The 7,450-nt window shown below is 55.1% G+C and overlaps 1 long non-coding RNA gene across 1 annotated transcript; it reads left to right on the forward strand.

Annotated features, from left to right (window-relative positions):
• Positions 1-6,215: 6,215 nt before the first annotated feature.
• LOC147824303 (uncharacterized) lies at positions 6,216-7,208 on the forward strand. Its single transcript, XR_015442652.1, has 2 exons — positions 6,216-6,437; positions 7,123-7,208. It is a non-coding gene; the product is annotated as an uncharacterized LOC147824303 (long non-coding RNA).
• Positions 7,209-7,450: the final 242 nt, after the last annotated feature.

Consider the following 7,450-nt stretch of genomic DNA (forward strand, 5'->3'; position numbering starts at 1 on the left):
GATCACTTATCAGAAAATGGCATCCTTTTATGGAAACTACAGGTTATGGATTCTATCTGGATGTCACCCTCAAGCCCCTTGCACCCAGAGGCGAGGGCTTCCAGAGGGTGACTGGGTGATGGGGGTGCTACGCCAGGCTTGGTGTGAGGATGTGGGCCTGGTTGGAAGAGGTGGGTCAGCGCGGGTGTGACCTGGGAGGGTGTATCTTGCTCCCTGGCCCACACTTTACCATGTGCCTCCTGGCCTCCACCAGGCAAGCAGCATTTCTATCAATGTGCACCTCTGACATGCCATCCTGCCATCCTGGAGCTAGCTAACTAGGAACTGAAATGTGAGCTGAAACAAACCTCTCTTCCCTTAATGTGTAGTGCTGAGTATTGTGTTCAGGGACAAGAAAGTGGGTGATACAGATGTTGGTACAAGAAGTCTGGTCACTGCAGCGACTGTACCTCACCAGGTGGTTCAGAGGCCTGTGGAAGTGGTCCACAGCAGTTTGGAAAGGTTTGGAGGTGCCAGCTGGGGAAGCAGCCCTAGAATGCTATCATCTGAGCTTGATGGAAGATTCTGGTCCGAGCTCAGAAGACCAGAGTGCAGAGAGATTGCAGATGAGAAAGGCCAGACTTAGGAGGTTCCCGTTGAGAAGAAGGATGCCAGTGGCAGCTGGATCCAGGCCATGTGTGTTGTGCTCCAGCAGAAAATAGGACTGTATTGTGTTCATGTCCTGAGATTTGTGTGAGACTGATACGAAGGGTGGAAGGATCATTCATCTGATGGAGAAAATATCAAGGTAGCCTAAATATCAGGCCGTAGCATGGATGCTGCTTGCTACTTTGAGCCAGGTTTGTGCGGAAAATGAGGAGCAAAAGCCCATTTAAAAACTTTTCAGCCCCCCCCCCAAGAAAGGCCTGTAAAGATGGAGCAATGGACAGCCTGGTGGGATCAAAGATTAGCATTAAAAAGAATCCAAGTACTTTACAATAGGACAATGGAAAAGATGCCCTGAAGACATATAAGGAACCCACAAGGCCCAAGCTTTCCAAGGCTCACAGTTGCAAAAGGGAAAGACTTTGTTTTGAGAGGAGAGCCCCAGGGCACCCTGCTTGAGAAGGGCCACCTGGGCGGGTTCCCTGGGATTCATTCAGTTCACGGTGCTCAGCCATCCAGGCCCATGGATGCTTCTGCAGCCATGATGCACAAAGGCCTAAGGACTGCTTGGAGCCAGTGGTAGAACTTTGTGTCATCTACAGGGTGCTGTTTTCACAGGTATGCAGAACACAAGAGTTGAGTCAGGAAGGCTTCCGCCCAAATTTCCAAAGAAGGCCTGGCAGGCCAGGCTGGGTGTCCCTGAGAGGGCAGTGCATGCAGCTGTGAGAGTTCAGCCAAAGGTGCACTGGAGAACCCAGGATGAGGGTGCAGTCAGGAACATGGAACACCTGCAGAAAGCCACGCACCCAAACATGTAACCCTCATCTAATCAGGAAGGAAACGTCAGGAAAACTTAAATTGAGGGACATTCTGTAAGATATCAGCTCAGTCATCCTCCAAACTGTCAGCTCATACAAAACGAAAAAAGGAAAACTTGTGAAAACGTCAGTCAAGGGGCGTCTGAGGGATGCAACAATGAAATGCAATGTGGCAGCCCGGACGGGACTGCAGATTGTTGTGGAGAGCAAGTGGTGAAGGTGGATCTTAGTAGTAATTATACATCAATATCTGCTCACTCCTTGTACAGGATGTACTAGACTAAGGGATGACATTAATAACAGGAAATGGAAGAACTGGGTGGCCATCTTAGTTGTATATAAATCTAAAACTCGTCATGTATATAAGCTGTACTACGAGTTGTTGTTGTTTTGGTATTTTGGTTTTTCCTTCTTTTGGTACCGGGGATTGAACTCAGGACCTTGTGCTGGTGAGGCAGGCATGGTGCCACTGAGCTAAATCCCCGGCCCTTCAAGCTCTGTTATGTACATGTAGCCACTCCTCAAATGATTGTGAACTGCACAATAAAAATAAACAACAATGTAAACCGCAGGCCTGCTTTCTAACACTGAATCTCCCACCCTCAGCCATAATAGAAGCCTAAATGGATTCCTAAACCTCAACCAAATCCCAAGAAAAACCGCAACCCAAAGTGCACCTTGCCCCTTGGTCCTAAGCCACTTCCTCACCCTAACTGTAGCGAAACTTTGAGGATGCGACCTCACTTCCTTGGTATTAGAACCCAGCGAAACTGGGTGCCCTCTGAAGCTGTCTCCCGTCCTGACCCCTTGGAGGGAGACAGAGAAGAGGGGAGGATGAGCTGTTGCCATTTTCCCGCTTCCCGAAGGTCTAGCCACAGAAAGGACCGCAATCCGAGATTTTTCCGACCTTGGCTCGGCTCTGGCCGCAGATGTTTCCGGCTAATGTTCAGGAGGAACCCACATGTGAGAGAGGCAGCCCAGTGCCCATCCTGGACGTCAGTGCCAGCCGTGAGCTCTCATGGGCAGTGTGCTTCCCCTCGCGCTCAGGGTATGTAAGGGGCCTGCTTGGACAGGGTCAGGCTGTGAGGTGTCAGAGCTCTGTCCCGCCGCCCCAACCCCCCGCAGCCCCCACTTCATGGCTGGAGGTACAGCAAACATTGCGGCCTGCTAGGGTACGGATTGTTTTGGACTACTTGGCTTGGAGCCCAGCCCCGAGCGCTCAGGTGCACGGAGTTTTGTGCCTGCCTCGCTCAGAAAGGATCATCAGTGTGAAGTGGAAACCCATGTTAGCATTAGCCTAGTGGGACAAAGTCAGCCGAGGCTAGGACAGTCACAGAGGGCTTGGGGTGGGGTCAGCTTTCCTCTACACCGAGGCACAGAGGGCCACACAAGACACGACGCTGTCTCAGAGAGGCAGGGTGGAAGAAAAGCCCGGGCCTCTGACTCTGCTGCTCACTCGTCTCTCCCAGCGCCACCTCTCCCATTTTGGAAACCTGGTCCGAATGGCACCATCCACCGGACATTCCCCAAATCAAGATCAAAAGGGCCGGCTTGCAAGTGAACTCACCTGGAGCAGACATGGAGCCTCCCTTGTGCCTTCCCCTTGCTCAGGTGGAATATCTAGAGCCCCACGAGGCCGAAACAGATGGTGAGGGCCACAGCAGTCCGGAAGGCTTTCATGGCTTTTGCTTGGGCATTGGAATCCCCCAAATGGCCAGGATGTCTTTGCTATGCTCCGCAGGGAGCTGGCAAGTGACTGACACTGCTGAGCTTTCCTCCTCCTAGCTCCGGCTCCATGTCCAGAACACCATGGGCCTGCTCTGCAGCCAGAGCCAGCACCAGAGAAGGAGCCTCCTCTGGAGACAGGAGAGAAGCAGAAGCCAGCTCCACAGCACTCCTGCCTCTGCTGCTGCCGCTGACGAGGACAGGCCCTTGCAGAAGGTGCGCTTAGCCTTCTCTCCCAAGCTGCTGGCAGAGCAGCTGACCTTGATGGGTTCGGTGAGCAGCTGAGCTCGGTGGGGTGGGGTGGGGATGGGGTGGGGGACACCCATCCTTCTCGCACTGATCTCCTCAGGCCTGACATTCCCAGTTGACCAGATCAAAGTTCCTTCTTCTACGAACTGCATCACCTATACTTGTCTCAGCCCCAAGCCACTCCTGTCCTTGGGTGGAGGTCGACAGTAGAGACAGGGCACTCACATGCCCGCTTCACACAGTGACTGTGATGTCAACTGCGATTGGACAATTGGGAAACACGGCGGGGACTCAGACCAACTGGCCGAGGAGGGTGTGCCCTGAGGTGCAGGCAGGACCATGTGTCACCTTGCCATCATCCAGGAGACCTGGCCAGCCTTATCACTTTGTAGGCATTTGAGATTCATGGGTTCTACAGCACACACCACACAGAGCCCCCAGTCATAGCTGTCCCAGGAAATGTGCCACTGACCTGGGCAAAGGAGCAGAGGGCAGGTGAGGTTGGAAAGAAGACAATACCTCAGAATGAGCGGGACTCAGATGTCTGCTCGTGCTGGAGGTTTGGGAGGATGGGCACGGGGACAATGCCACTGATTTTCACGTCAGTGCTAGGTCCTAGGTCATGAGTTGGACATCACTAGTGGGCAGTGGAGGAAAACCGGCCATTTGCAGAAGTCTCTGTCCATATCTGCAGCTTCCTGATGTCCAGCTCAGGCCACGGCCACCTGCCTGTGGATGGCTGAAGCCATCGACTCTCTGGGGTGGGTTCTGCCCGTGGGATGCTGTCTTCCTCCACAGGAGCTGTTCAAGAATGTGGTGCCCTGGGACTGCCTGGGCTCCATCTGGACCCGGAGAAACAAAAGGGGCAAAGAACCTCTGGCGCCCACCGTTCGGGCCACTATCACATATTTTAATCACGTGGCCAACTGCACGATCACCTCCTGCTTTGGGGGTCCCAGCACGAGGGCTGGAGACAGGGCCAGGGTGGTGGAGCACTGCATCCGGGTGGCCAAGCTAAGTGGTAAGAGGGTGCTGGCAATTTCCTCTGGACATCTCCAATCTGCCTCTTTTCCTCCGTCAGCTCTTGGGACTGTAGGCTCTTTTCTAAGATGTTCCATGATCCCTAGTGCCTCCTGTCATGGGGACCCTGACCTCGACTCCTAGGTCATGTGGTGTGGTGGGTGCTGTCATGTGATCTAAGCTTCTTTGAGTTTCACTAAAATCCTCCTCCGGAAAGATAGCCTATTTAATAACTGGTGCTGGAACAACTGGATTTCAACCTGCCAAAGATTCAAACTAGACCCATACCTATCACCATGCACTAAACTAGCCCCAGCTCCGGGCTCGCCGGTGTCCACACTCGCGTGGCCGCGAGGCGGAAAGGGGGAGCCCCTCAGGCGGGACCCGGTGCTTCCTGGGGCCCGGCCAGGCTGGGCTGGAACCACCCGCACAGCCGGGACCCAGCACCTCAGGGGCCAAGGTCACCGCGCGGGCTCACTGCGTGCTCTGCCCTTCCGCACCCAGGGGAGCGAGGAGCTTCCGGGGCGCAGAAGCCCAGCAGAGGCGGCCCCCCTACAGGCCTCCTCCCGGACCAGGACAGCGGGGACACTGCCACGCAGAGGACCGTGTGGAAGCCAGGAGAGCGGCTCAGAGCGCGGGCGAACAGGAAGGGAGGAAGCCGGGACCAGCGCGGCGCAGAATGCACTCTCCCTGTCAGCTCGGGCGCAGCCACCGGGGTCCCTGAGAGAGAGGCCTTGGGGACGGGACGAGGAAGGAAGCGCGGAAGGCCCCGGGCCACAGGAAGGCAGAGCGCCAGGGCGGCGAACAGCTCACTTGAGACCCCCCTGTGCCACTGCCGAGCTCAGCTCAGGCGCCCAGCGGAGCCCTCAGGGCGATGATCCCTGCGGCGGGGTGGGGGGGCGTCACTGTGGCCCCAGGAACAAACCATCAGATAACCGGGAAAGGGCAGGGTCCTCCTAGGCAGAGGAGTAAGGAGTGCTTGTTGGAGATGCTCCGCCCTCTGGGGAGCCCAGGTCCCCGCCCGCCTTGCTCGGAGCTGTGCCAGGCCAGCATTCTCTCGGTTTTCCTGGAAGCTAAACCTCTTCCAAACAAAAGTTAATCAAGAAATTTAAAGACCTACATTTAACAAGCAAAAGTTCAGGGTGTGATATCTAAGGTCCCTACGGAAAAACCAGAGACCAGATACATCACTCCTAACTGCAAGAGAAAAGGAAAAGTCAGGTGTGGTGGTGCTTCCCAGCAATCTCAGATCTGGGACACGGAGCAAGACCTATCTCTCTCTCTCTCTCTCTCTCTGAAAAAGAAACAGTGAGGTGAATTACTTTGAAGAAATAACGAAAAGCTTCCAGCCTACTTCGAGGAAGCAAGACAGAGAGGAAGACAGAATAAGGTGGTAGAAATAAGCACGAATATACGAACATATTCTCTTTCCCCTGGCAACCTGAGCGCGGGATCTCAGCGCAGGGCTCTGCTGCCCTCCGGTGGCCGCTCGGTGTCACTGCACGCCCCGCCTGCTCTGGTCCCAGGAGGAGAGAGCTCCAGCTTGGGAAGCTGACCTGCAGGGATGCGCGCCCCTCCTCCTGCCCCCAAGGTCACCCTCCCATCCCTCTCCCTTGGGGACAGTTTAGAGCTACCTGTCCGCAGAGCCTCACGCACTCACAAGCCGCCTCTGGGAGGTGATGGCCTCATGGGCTGGTACACCTGGGTTGTCAGGAGGTGGGATCTGGGCTGAGAGAAAATCGCCTGGTTCAGGGCCCGGAAGCCTTCATCTCCCTGCCTCTGCTCCCTGGACTCTGCTTTCTGTCTGCCAGGCCCCTCTGCCATGCCGCGCTGCCTTCGAGCTGCTGACTAGGCACTGAAACCTCTCCCAAGTGCGAGCCGAGATAAACCTCTCCTCGGTTAACTTGTGTGTGTCCGGTAGCGTGTCTCGGTGACCAAGTCACTCCCCTCGAGGTCCTGCCCTTGACACCTGCACGGCACGTGAGTGACACCTCTCGGGGGCAGGTCCAACCTTGGCTCTTGGGGAGGTTCTGGAGACGCGGTGGGGCAGCCCCCGGTGAGTCCTGGACGGGTCTAGGCCCCTGCCCCAGGTGTGTGGTCAAAAACAGTAGGGTGTGTGGGTGCAGGAGTGGCTCTGCCTGTGTCCGACGCTCTCCACAAGGCCCCGGCAGCTTCCCGGCCGCACCTGTGCCCACCTCAGCCTGAGGGTGTGGGCCCACCTGAGCCACACTAGAGCTCCTGACCTGGCAAGACCCGTGGGGTCCTGAGCCTTCCACGAGCTCTAGAAAGGCTCCATCGGTCTCTGGGAGGGCCTGACTCCCCTGCTGCTCAGCCACCACACAGCGCCCACAGTCTGTCCTCCTGGGATTTCTTCCCCAGCTAGCAAGGGCGGTCCATTGTGACCTCACTTGTGTGTAGGGCTGTCTTAGTCTGCAAGCTGCAGTCCTTCTGCCCCAAGACCTCTGCTGCTTTGCTGATCTCAAGACACTGACAATATTGCTTGCTGTCTGCCCAGGGCCTGGTCGTCTCCATGGCAAAAGTCTTTGGCCATTCCTACCCGTGTCCATCCGTTGCCTCGGCCTTTCTCTTGCCATAGCAAGTGTCCTAGCAGAGGTTCTTCAGCCTTAGTCAGCCCACTTTAGCTTGCTCCTTTTCTTCCTCGTAGGCACAACAGGCATTGGGCTCTCCCATCCCAACAGCAGCAATATGCATCCTTTTCAACTGGAATAAATTTTAAAGTGATTTTTTAAATCATGTCACCCGTAATTCATTCATTCATGTTATCCGATTTGGGACCCATCATCATTTAACCATATTTCAGGCTAAAAGTAAGAAATAAATTTGAAAGCCTTAAGCAACGAAAAGTGGTTGGTTTGTTCAATTCTGACATCTGACTTCAGGAGGGATTAAAAAACTTCCAGCATTCACTGTGTTGTTCTCCTTCCTCAGACCTGGCTCCACTTCTGGGTTCTTAGGCATACCTTCCCTTATCT

The sequence above is a fragment of the Heterocephalus glaber genome, unplaced genomic scaffold (assembly GCF_053883595.1).
Source record: "Heterocephalus glaber isolate CG9 unplaced genomic scaffold, H.glaber_assembly_v1.0 deba00001550, whole genome shotgun sequence".
NCBI lineage: Eukaryota > Metazoa > Chordata > Mammalia > Rodentia > Bathyergidae > Heterocephalus > Heterocephalus glaber.